A 13,174-nucleotide genomic window follows, 5' to 3' on the forward strand; every position below is an offset into this window, starting at 1 on the left:
ACAAACCGCGCTCGGTGCGTTTCTATGAAGATGACCTACCTACTCATTTGTATTTACTCTGGTAAAACGTAAACTGCCCGAAGCGAGAAGATCAAAATAACTTTCTAATTAATTGTCGTTACTGTTTGTGATTTGTGATACACAGGCTGAACTTTTCCTTGGCAGTTGATTTAAAAGGACAGGTAAATCACATAAAACGTTTTTTTCTAAAGAATTATTTATCAATAGGATTTGGAGGAAACTGAAACGTAAAATACGCCAACGTGTTAGCAATGTATTAAAGGGAAGGTCCATTATCACCTTCCCATCCAACGCACTTGTAATTTTAATAACTTGTTTCGATAGATTTAATAATTAAACTACATTTACTTTAGTAAAGTGATAGTGATTTTTTTTAATAGGCCAGGTTATTTTTCAACCATAAAGCAGGATTTTGAGCTTTTTCCGTCAGCAGGTGTTAACCAGGGCAAACGTTTTAGCATGATAGGCACGCGCCAGTAACGCTCAAAATGGATTGAAAGTGGAAACCATTCGGCTGTGCACATAGATTTTTACAAGGATAAAAACATGAACGATGTGCTGACCGGTCCCGACTGCAGAAATAAATTGTAGAGAAGGATTTTTACAATAATAGCACGAATAAAGGATTGGAATTCAAATGCAAATTCTACACGCAAATGTAGTATAAATTAAATATGAATACTTGTGGGTAAAAGAATTGTACGCCGAGTATAATTAGGTTTCCACATTTTTGTAGAAAAGTTTTTGTTTAATAGAACGACGTGTACCTATTCGAAACGTTTTTAAAGATAATTTACATGATAAAATTACATAATTTAAAATATTATTACAATGAAATTTATAAATAATACACTTAAGATTTAAATTGCTACTAAATACCTGTTTTCTAAGCTCAAACCACGTTTAAAGTGTGGATTGTATATGTCAAGTTACTATAATAACACAATTACAGACGAAAGTACATTAGACATACATATTTTTGATAGAAAATAACCACATAAGATGTCACAATGATTACCTTGACGAGCCGCCTAACTTACAACTGTGCCTCTCCCATGAGTTGCCATCGAAATTTTGTATTCGTACTCGTATACTACAGTCGATAGTGTATTTACATAGGTAGTTAAGTAAACTATGACGTTTCGACATTGACAGTTATAGACATGACACACACCTAATTAAATATCGACCTATCTTTTGAAATGCTCGGTAGGTAAACTCATGGTAGAACTACTGTGTGCTTACCATGAGTTTACGTTAGGTGTGCTTGCTAGCGACTGCGTAAAAAAATGACATTAAATGTATGACATAGCACCCCTAGTGGCTACTTTCAAGAAATAAAATCTTCATAGATTTTTTTAACGTATTCGCTAGCGAGCACACATAACGTAAACTCATGGTAAGCACACTGAAAGTTTTATATTCGATTATGCGACTGTTTTGTGGTCTCATCTGGTCCTGACGTTTTCCCATTTATTGTTTTCAATCAGAGTTTTCATCACACACAAAGACAATTTAATTACCTTCCGGCACAAGATTGTTTTGGCATAGCTTTGAAGACATGACATTTTTTGTTTCTGCAATCTTTTTATTCCCTTACATTATTTTATGTTTACCTCAATGTCAATACCAAGCATTGTTTAATCTTAAAAGGTTCGATGTTTTCTTGAAATGTTAATATAACAGAAAGAAAAATACCTGTTATACTGTCTATATTACGTGTTACTTTCAATAACATTATTATTACAATCCATTTTGATGATACAGTTTAATTAGTGGATTCCCTATGAAGCAATTACAGCGTTTATTATGAAAAGCGATATCCGTTGAAATTACGGCACATTCTTTTGATATTCGGGTATCAACCTACATTATTACAGATTATCGTTTGAAATTGAAAAATTTGTGTAACTTATTTTTTCTTCTTCGTAATGTGCCACTGAAATTATCATACTTTTAGTGAAACTCAAGGTATAATGGTTTATTTATCATTTACCGATCAATATTCGTTCATTTTTGACATTATTTGAATGTAACTTATCCACGTTAACCCTTATTTTACATGGTTATATGTGAAAACCGTACGATTCCATAGTAAAAAAAAACTTTTTTTACCCTCAAGCAGCTCAATACTAAATCATTTTGACAGTGTGTACAAGGTCTAACAAAATATAATTTTGTTTACCGCAAACCCTGTCAGTACATCAAAAATGCCTGTATAAGAGGCTTACACTAGCGATTATTCACGGCTCTACCTGCGTGAAATTCGTTCGACAAAAATGCTTTATCACCCTGGGGAATCGTGAATGGGGATATTCCAACATAAAGTAATTACATGGAAATTCCTACATGTTTCGGCAACGCTTGTGTAAAAATGTATTGAATACGTAATTCGAAGGCAGTCTTTATTAATCTTATTTTCCGAAGATTTCGAAGCATTTGGTTCGTTTGCGATCGTCTTTGTGTCTCATTCGCTTAATAAATATTTCATGCAGATACACCCTATTAAGGGCAATCAATAACGTTTCAAGAATAGAATGTTCGTCGCAGTTTAATAGCTAAATCGTTATTAATTTGCATCAAACGTACTATTTATATTATCGTTTCAGCCAAATGACGTCCATTGTTGGACAAATGCCTCCCCCGAGGATTTCTATAACGACCGATGCTGCGTTGCCCGCATCCAGGTACTTCCCGCGACCTTTACCAGATTGTCGGTCCACCTAATAATTTGAACGAACAACTAAGATAGACAGCTGAACCACATAATAATAATAAGTCTGCGTCAATATACTTTGGAAAGTTTGTTAAACCCCGCTAACATTTATACCAATTAGCAAACTTTTAGATGGCAATTTCGCTATCGATCAAAGTTAGGTGTATCTTAATTACTTGGAATTGGAGTAAACCTAACTTTAATTACCAGTGAAAGCAGTTAAAGAAATAAATTTCTAGAAAAAGGATTCTAGTTCATGCTGTTTAGGCGGCTCGATAGCGTGAAAATAAAAAAATACTGGGCGGATATTGGTGAACCTTACAATGTTAAAATAAAGTTAATTACAAACTACTTAAACTCTATACCTCCTTATTAATAAAAGTTAAACCCTAGTTGAACTCTGGTCTAAATTGTCATTTAGTATGGAAATGACATTTTAATCCAGTGTTCATCCCGGGTGTAACTTTTGATTAATTAAAGTTGTATATCAATTTGTAGTACAAGCTTTGCTAAGTTTGACCAGACTCACACTAGAGGCGCAGTGTAAAATGTCCAAGGATATTTATATTTATTTATATATTTTGTATTTATCTGAGTATTTTATTATTTCTTACCTTAATAAATACTCGAACAAAATAATTGTTAGAACAAAAGACTTTTGTACACTATTCATAATTTCGTTTTTGGTTCATCTTAATATAATTACGATTTGAAGAGAACATGGCCAGCTCTCCTCTTAATTAATGAATTGTACCTCAGCACGAGTTTCAAATAACTTTTGCCGTAATTAACAAGAATTTATTTTACTTTCGTAGTCTTGGAATAAATAAACGAAGACACGGTAACAAAAAGCAGAAAAACTGTATATTTATGTTGGAAATATCTGTTTGCGTCTCAATAGGTCTGTAGTTGGTGACCTTTAAAAGAAATACTTAGTTCAATCTAAGAAATCTTTCACAAATAACAAAAATATTTCGGAGTCTAAAGGATTCTATTTATGCCAAAGTGTTTTGTGATGAGAGTTTATTTTGTGAAGGGCTGAGTAAATGCTAAGAAAAAAACTAAAGAATAAAGAATAGGTTCACCTTCAGTGAAATACCAAATAAGAATTCCAATGAGTTTTTAATAACCTCCCAAAGAACACACTTTTAATTACAACTTTTCCACCTAGTTTTGGATTTTTACACAAGATCTGAATATGAATCAGTTATTTACTTATTATGGCTATGTATTGTAGGGCCCGCCATCACTTCTTCTGCTTATTAATTTGAACTCGCCTATTTTCTTCAATGTTTTGTTCCTATTTATAAAAAGAACTGCGTTTAAAAAGACCGACTTCAAAACTAAACTGACTCCAAAAAGTACACTAAAAACAGAAATATCATAATGTGTTGTTTATTTATTAAGACAGATACATGACCATGATTGATATTCTCGTAGTCAGTGCCAGTGTACCAAATGCTAAGCTCAAGAAACGTACTAAATTTACCGGCAGGCACCCCTCGGATTGTTATCAAGAACATGCTAATACCATGAAACAAAAGAGAATCGTTCTAGCCTACGTCTGTATCACAATAGATTTCAATTAGTGTTCGACATTGCTGACACGAACTCTGAAAATCTACGCAGATGTCCCACATGCTTTGTAGACCAAGAGCCAGTGAATGCCAGACCTACGTTAAAATAAAAGCTGAAAGTTTGTCAGCACATGCTCCCAACATAGCTATAGGTAAGAACTTTGGTGCATCATAAAGTTTGGATCATCGTGGCTCTGGCAAATCGTCGTGGCAAAATTATTGTCTGACAAGGGGTAGAAACGGTCAAAATTATCTGGTTGATGAATTGCCCAGTTGTTAGGATACAAATAAAAATAACCTTTCATGGTACAACGCAACCTACAGTCTAATGAATATACAGTAAAAGCTACTATAAAAGTTAGGCTTTTGTTAATGTTAATAAATACGTTTGTAATGAAATATCATTGTTAGTTTCAAAGTATTATGTTATTTAGGTTCACATGGAAGATTTATTACATTTATTACGAGAAACGAAGCGAAAGCGTGTTCGCAAATATTAGTTTAGGAGTTTGGATGAGTTTGTGTGTGGGGTCCGCGCCGCAAAACCAACTGTCAATTCAGAATATTATGATTTATTTTAAACTTTGTTACGAGTACTCTGAACCAAGGGTGAGGTGACATTAAGTAAAATAATAATAATTTATTCAAGAAAAAATACAAAATAGGTAATTTAAGAACTATACCTGTACCAATTAAAATAGTAAGATACGGGTCTTAACGTTATTAATAAACGTCGCGTTAAGACCAGTGTCTTACTATTTAATTGAAATGGAACGCGAAAGTTTAAAGTCTTATATACCTCTACCTATGTATTTCTACCATAAAAAAGACACTACTTTCTTTGCGGCTACGTCACATGTTTTTCTTAGAAATGTGAGTTTCATTCAACATTAAATTCTGAGAACCAAAAGACGTGTTCATGACGTCAGAGTACACCTTTGTTGTTCTTTGAGTTATGTTCTGAAAGCTGACCCAATTAGGGACCGAAGAAAGACGTACCAATGCACGTCAGTGCATTTTACTGTGCAAAAAAATCATCAAAGTATCAAAGTCATCAAAGTCTTAACAATACTTGACATGTAGCGACGATGTCTATACCGTTTTCGTTATTAGATAGGCCTAGCAATTTTTATTACACATAATATGAGTTTAGCGAATCTACCTTATTATATCTCTTTTTAAAATTAAGTACTTCATTATTATAAAAGTATTTTAAACATATAAAAAAAAGCTTTCCGTGTCACACCGTTTCCGAAGTAAAGTTAATTTGGAGTCATAAATAGGTACACATGGCCACAGTGTTAACTATCCATTTCCATTTTTGCTCTCGCTCTCATCAAATGGTGATTCTATGCGATATAACGAGACGGCATGACCGGCAATGGGCAGTTACCACTGTTGCCGATAGTACATTCTGGATTATTTTACAGCAGATTCTAAAATGCCTTCCATAACTAGTCCATAGTCATACGCTAGGCGCCTACGTGGAATTAATTACTAAATTGTACCCGGACCTGCCTTTGAGGCCCACGTTCCGCAAACCGCATAATTTGGGCTTTCCTGTTGTCCTTTGCCCGTGCTTTGTAGAGATGGGCCTACTAGTTATTTGATATAAGCGACTAGTCGACTATATTAAAATTGCCGACTATTTACAATATCGCATTCTCCCTCATTCTGTCTCTGTAAGTTAACTTAAAGGCTGATAGGGAAAACTTTGAACAAAATACAGCTTTCATTTAGGTATAGGTATTTTATGTCTTCCAAATAAAGAAAAAAATAAGAGTATGGGTCAAATCGTCCGTTTGCCTATGCTTTACAGTGAAAACCGAAATGATGACTTGTTCATATTAATGTATAGGTGCCATTGCCATATTTTTAATCACTAATTTCTAAGTTATTATCACATATCCGAAGATGAAGATTTATAGACTCACAATGTATTATTAGTGCCGATAATAATCGTATTATTATCGTCTATCTCGACTAGTCGGCCCACCACTAGTCCTTTGTGATCATATCGGATACCACAATATGTCAAACGTGAGAAATTGCTATTAGAGGCGGTCGTAGCTATTCTGCGGATGCGTTCACAGTATTAATGAATGAATATTTTATTTCATGCTTTATGGAAATGTTGGATTTAAAAAATACATTCTTGCTTGAGAATCTTCATGTACCCACATGTATTATGGTTATCACAGTAGGTAACTATTCTGAGAATATTTAGTATCACAATTTGAATTTTTAATTACAGTATTATTGAGATTTAATTCTATCGAGATCTTAGATGAGATTCCGAGAACACTTAGTTTGAACTCTATTTTCTAGGTTTGTTGGAATACTGTTTGATAGCATTTTAGTTCCTCGAACGATTCCCAGACTATTTATAGATCTCTTTGATGTACATAAATTGACCTACTAACATTTATGACGACGACCTATTGACGACTGAAACTTGATCGCGAAGTGAAGTAATGTTGCGGTTGTTCAAACAGTCCAGTATCGATTCATTTCAGTCATTGCTAATTTACTTCATATATTAATCAGGTATTTATAATACACACATTAAATAGATTTAAGGTTAGTAGGTACACTTATCATCCCGGACAGGGATCAACACCAAATCGCGTTTCGCCGCGCTGTCAACCGCATGGCGAGGCATTTACATTAGTGTGGAAAAGTATGCGTTGCAGTAAGGAGTATCATACAAGGAATACTTGACCGCCTCGATTTGATACGGTAAAGCCATGTATTCATTAGGCAACATTTGTTGATAAACACTGTTTATAAACTGTTCATAAAAATGTTTCATCATCTCTGTAAACAGTTTTAGGTAATGAAACATTGTTTATGATACATGTTTGCCGTGCTCCCCGCTATGAGTGGAGAGCAAGTGTGGACGGCCAAGTTTCAGAAACCTGTGTTTATGGTAAACTTATTTCACACTACTCATAAACAGTTTATCAACAAATGTTGCCTAATGAATACATAGCTTCACGATCCGCATCCGGGTTGATAAGTAAGCTTCGTCCTTTAGAATACTTGTTTTTTATTAGGCAGGCAAGGCAGGTATTTGACCGCAATCGCACCTGGTGTTAAGTGAGATGCAGAGATGCTGTGAGATGTAGAATAACTTTAACCCAAAAACTATTTTAAAATTTTGCCAGCTAGAACATCTAAAATGTGAATGTTGCTCGTTAGTGCACTCACTTGGTGGATTTTTAGCCACATAAAAAGGAACTTAGAAACGGAAGATGTGATGCGAATTCGTGAAATAGTCTGCATCTTCAAGTTTTACCACATTCTCCAGTATAGACACAACCTTGTGGAAAATGCGGGATATGGCACATCAGACTAAACACTTTCGTTGCAAAATAACACCTATTGCAACTGAATTAGATGCTGTAGTGGTAAACTTGATACGCCTGCGTTTGTAGTAGTTGTGATTTATGTATTTGGTTCCCTTTTTGCTTGGCTGCTCTATGTATATGTTTCTTAGTATCCATACGTTAGCTTTGGGGTTACTATTGTAGGTATAAGACAGATTCTTGCTACAAGTAAGAGAGGGATAGATATCCCAATTAGTCCCTGCTAATAATATAAATGCGAAAGTAACTCTGTCTGTGACGCGCTTTTACGCCTAAACCACAGAACCAACCGATTTTGATGAAATTTGATATGGGTATTTTGAGTACCAGAAGGACATAGGATAGTTTTATCCTGATTTTTCAAACAGATGCGCGAAGTTTTTTTGTGACAGACTAAATTTTACGTGGAAGAAACCACCGAATACATAAGTAGGTGGACCGACGATCTGGTGAAGGTCGCGGGAGGTGCCTAGATGCGGGCAGCGCAGGACCGATATTTGAGGAAATCCTTGGGGGAGGCCTTTGTCCAGCAGTGGACGTCATTCGGCTGAAGCGAACGAAGCCGCGCTAGTATTCGATAAATTTAAAAATGCTTCCAAAGAGTATATTCTCTCTGAATACTCTCTTCTTTGTATTCTAGACAAGCGATTAATAAAATTGCACAATGTAAGTTTTACGGCAGGAAATAATTCAAATAAAATAAGGATTTATCGGCACATAAAAGTTTACAAAGCATTACCAGGGTTGTAAATAAAACTTTTTATAGCGCGCTCACGCGATGCTTTACGAACAGAATTTAAGCCTAGTTTTATTTACAAAATACTTTATTTATGATTGAATTCGTTTACGTGACGTATTGCCTTTTTCATCTAAAAGTAACTTTTTGTAGCTTTTTAGCACCGTTAACTCAAATTCTCTTTTTGCTCAAGGTCAGCTGGGAGAGAATGCCTTAGGGCATTAAACTCGCCTTTTTATACGGTTCCTTCTTATGTGTGTGCAATAAAGTCTTGCGCGCACGAACACCTAACAGTTGAGAGGTTAAATAAATAAATAAATAATATCGTCTATCTGGTGGATATCTCGTTAAAATCAGTCAAGCCGTGAAGATAAGCCAAAAAAAGTAAGTACATAGACAAATACTTTAACACGTTATTTTAGAAAGCATGTACCTACTAGACAGTAGAAAATACAACTAATTTTTAGCAGTCCAAGACGACCTTGAGTTAACGTTATGTATTAAATCAAATTAATAATACTGTGTATTAGTAAATTAAAACCATTAGCACACTTGTTTGCTGAGTAACCAACTCTATTTGCATAACAAAAGCAAATTGACAACGTGGAAATTCATTCCTGTATTACCGTTATTCATGCATGATAAACGAATTTTAAAATATAATTATTGTGGCGGCGTAATTTACATTTTAACGTAGAAGGGACTTATTATGGTGAGATAGGGCGTCTTCTCACATTTAAAATTTGTCTTTACCTGTCCTTGGGCCATAGCATGATGAAGTCTAGAAAAAGAATTTTTCTTATTTTTCATAAACATGTTGTACAGTTTAAACCACACATAATTTGTTACAAACTTTCACCCAATACAACTACTTTAATAACTGTTAAAACCTGTATTAATCGATAGGGGTCGAAAAGCGGAAAAAATCAAGTCAGAGATCCGGCTCGAAGGACCAGAAAACGCATATTAATATATGAATTTTAAAAACTACGGAATACTACACTGCGTGTAACCTGATTTGAACCGATTTGTTATAAGACCATGGCTAAAAAAATTGTAGTCATCTTCATCCATTGTGTGTAGTCACCCTGATTCGCCTGTTTTTTACACAAAGGGTTGGTAAATGAAAACTGTGTAAAATATGACGTTCTTCCGCTTTTTCCGAGGCACATTGGTTTGAGTAATGGTATCCTCAGTATTACGCCTAAAACTCACCTAATGTATGAAAAGTACTATGACGCCTACGAAGTACGAACGATGTGGTAATAAATTACAATCATACTCTTTTCTTGATTTGTTGGAGATTTTTGTTTGCAATATTTGTCATTTTTTGTAGTAAGTATAATTCGAGTCGGATTTGGACGGAAAACGCAGCGTGGGACGTCCACCCACAAGGTGGACCGACGACCTGATAAAGGTAGCACTAGCGCTAGATGCAAGCCGCTACCAACCGTGCGATGTGGAAGTCATTGGGGGAGGCGTATGTTCAGCAGTGGACGTCCTATGGCTGAAATGATGATGATAATTCATAGTGAATTTAGGTGTGAAGGAAGGCTGCAGGAAGGCATTGAATGAATGCTAAAAATCATTGGGGAGGCCGATATTCAGCAGTGGACGTCCTGTGACTGAGATGATGATGATGATGCTTGTGAAAGTGTACATTACCTAATACACGATTCAAAAATTACTCAATGTAAAACGACGTTTTTAACTATTTTAATACGGTATTCTCAGGTGTGTTTACCCATACTGACATTATTACCCATTCCGACTTAATAGTTCCACCTGCACGCAACCCGTCGCTATTACACCATGAAATTGGATCCTGTGCCCCATTAAAGTGTCTGTAGCGGCAACTTGCTTCACATAGTTTACCAGGACATCAGGTAGAGTTTAGCGCCTGTATACGATGCTCAATTCACTCAAAGTCAGGCCCTTAATTTGTTGAATTTTAGTGTTGCTTTTATGTAAGTATCGTCTTATGATAGTCGTTATCTATCTATATAAATAAAAATGAATTGATGTTCGTTAGTCTGATTATAACTCGAGAACGGCTGGGCCGATTGAGCTGATTTTGGTTTTAAAATGTTTGTCGTAGTCCAGGGTAGGTCTAAACGGTGAGCAAATACGCGCGCGATATTGTTTTTCTGTGACAGACAAAATTCCACGCGGGCGAAGCCGCGGGCGGAAAGCTAGTAAAAAATATAAAAGTAGTATATCCATTAAAATTATAAAAATAGTATCTAGCACCCATAACACAAGCACATTAGTTGCTTACTTTGAGGCTAGATGGCGCTGTGTGAAATTGTCCAAAGATGTTAAAAAGTAATGAGAATAACTCGGAAATTAGGAATAACTAGTTAGGGCTTTTTCGCGCGGAGACAAGAACTACTTATTGCAGGATACCGTTTAATAATTAACGTTCATACGACCATCCCGTTTTCACTGTCCCACAAAAAAAACGATTCGTTCGAATTTGTAATTCGAATTTTAAACACACAATTAATATGTGTTCACATTGCGGGGTGCAGGAATCAAGGATCCTGCAAAACTGTGTTGCCATGGTTACAAACCCTCATGCTTCAACCACACCAACGCGTGCAGTTCACCATCGCCGACGCGATCACGGCGCGGTCATAGGGAAATGACAGGTCGCGTGAACTGTCATGGGTGGCGCGACCTGTCATTGGACTCTAATCACACGGGCGATGGCGATCTGCACGCGTTGGTGTAGTTGAAGCTTTAGGCCTCAGCCTCGAATTTAGCGGGCAGCGGGGCGGCGCGCCTTTGGAATTGAATCGAAATAAAATTGTCGCCGTTGTTCAGAGATTTCGCTTGCGAATAAAAACAAATATCTCGACAACACAACCCCGACCACAACACTTCGCCGCTAAAGCGCCGCGCGAGCTGCCCGCTTGTTTCGAGAACGGGTCTGCGTTGCCCGCCCCGCTCCCGCGCCGCCGCCGCTGCCCGCGAAATTCGAGGCTGAGGCCTTACTGGTATTAATTTATTTAAAAAAAGTAATCTTGACGGGCATTGTGCGATATTAACTCATCATCATCATCATTATTTCAGCCATAAGACGTCCACTGCTGAACACAGGCCTCCCCTAATGCTTTCCACGTTGATCGATTGGTAGCGGCCTGCATCCAGCGCTTCCCTGCTACCTTTACGATGTCGTCAGTCCACCTTGTAGGTGGACGTCCCGGACCGAAAAACGCAGTGTAACTCAAATTAAATAAATAAAATAAACTGAAAATAACTTACTAAATACAAACAAAACAATGCTCAATAAAAACTTCAACTGAATACTAATGAGAAAGAACATCGGGCCTAAATGAGAAAAGTTTAAAACAATCTGTTTTACCTGTCTAAGGAGAGCCCAAATTAAATAAAATTCGAATGAAATATTTAACACCAGCTCTTGCATTTAAATCGCCTTTTGAGTTCTTTAAAAAGGTCTTCTCGATTAAGGATTTTTAATATGGGTTGACGAAATTGAATTTTCTCATTTAAATTTTTAAATTTGAATTTGAAATATCAGTAGGAGCATCAACAATCATGATTTAAAAAAATATACTGATAACACTATTGAAAGGTTTTTACTTCAGTGATCCTAAAGAAATTAAGGTATTTGACTCTTAAAGGCCTTTTATAAAAAGCGTATGTAGGATCTTTTATAATTTGTACTAGTAACAAGAGCTAATAATAAATTCTTGTCGGATAGAAACAAATCCAATTACAAAGAAGAAACAAGGTTGATGTACACGTACATTTTCTACTTAGATAGGTCTAATTAATCTGGAACAGTTACGGATAAAGCCTTTTGATCTACCTTAAACATGAAAACACAAAAGAGCTAATAAGTAACAAGTTTTTTATTTTTTATAGTAACGAGCCAATCGTACTTTAGCCCTATATTTTTTCTTTGAAATCATTGAAAGTGTACGACAATACAAAGTCTCTCACAAGACACCTTTTTTTTTTTTTTTTTTTTTTTTTTTATCCACAACGAGGAAGCTCTTGGCCTGTAAGTGATTACGTCACAAAAATATTGTTGTTTCGTACAACGCGTCTACATGTACTGCTACGAAATAACTAAGGCGTTAGCGCTACGAACTACGAAGGCTACGACGTAGCTACATATCTAATCGTGTAACGGAAATTATTATAGAGTTTGTCAATTTTCACAGAGCACATTTGATTTGACATTTTGGACTCCACTGCCCCTACATAAGGCTCTAAAACTAACGTCCGTATTCACAAACAATGCTTGCTTAAGTGAAGCAGCAAATCGAACGCACAGCGTTGAATAGAGCTCTATGATTGGTTCGTTTGTCACCTTTAAAAATCAAAATCAAAATTATCTTTATTTGTGTAGACTAATTAAATTATTACTTGCAAATCGTCAAATGCTTTTATGGAGCCTATACATGTCTCTGTCCCTGTGCGTCCACGCGCACTGTGAGACCTCGTAGTAATGTTTGTGAATACGGACGTAAATGTACATAAATAAATAAACAATTGATACGCGCCGTGTTTCCTTCTTAACCTTAGACTTTTAGTAATGAAATTACTACGTGCCTAAGCAAAGGCCATCCATCGTTTCATTACCGACCAAGTAAACAGAAACAGGAAGGCTTTTTCCGCCTACCCTGTAAATAGTATTATAAGTGTTTTGTTTGAAGTCACTGACCGATGGCCCGCCCTTCAGTCACACCTTTGATTATTATCATAAAAGGTTGAAATTTTAGGG

At 36.0% G+C, this 13,174-nt stretch overlaps 1 protein-coding gene across 2 annotated transcripts in view; it reads left to right on the plus strand.

Annotated features, from left to right (window-relative positions):
• The window catches only part of LOC114366782 (synaptotagmin-15), a 73,607-nt gene that overhangs the window by 35,006 nt on the left and 25,427 nt on the right, over nucleotides 1-13,174 (plus strand). The gene's annotated exons all lie outside the window — the stretch shown is intronic.

This window comes from Ostrinia furnacalis, unplaced genomic scaffold, assembly GCF_004193835.3.
Source record: "Ostrinia furnacalis isolate ACB-3 unplaced genomic scaffold, ASM419383v2 OfSCF0682, whole genome shotgun sequence".
NCBI lineage: Eukaryota > Metazoa > Arthropoda > Insecta > Lepidoptera > Crambidae > Ostrinia > Ostrinia furnacalis.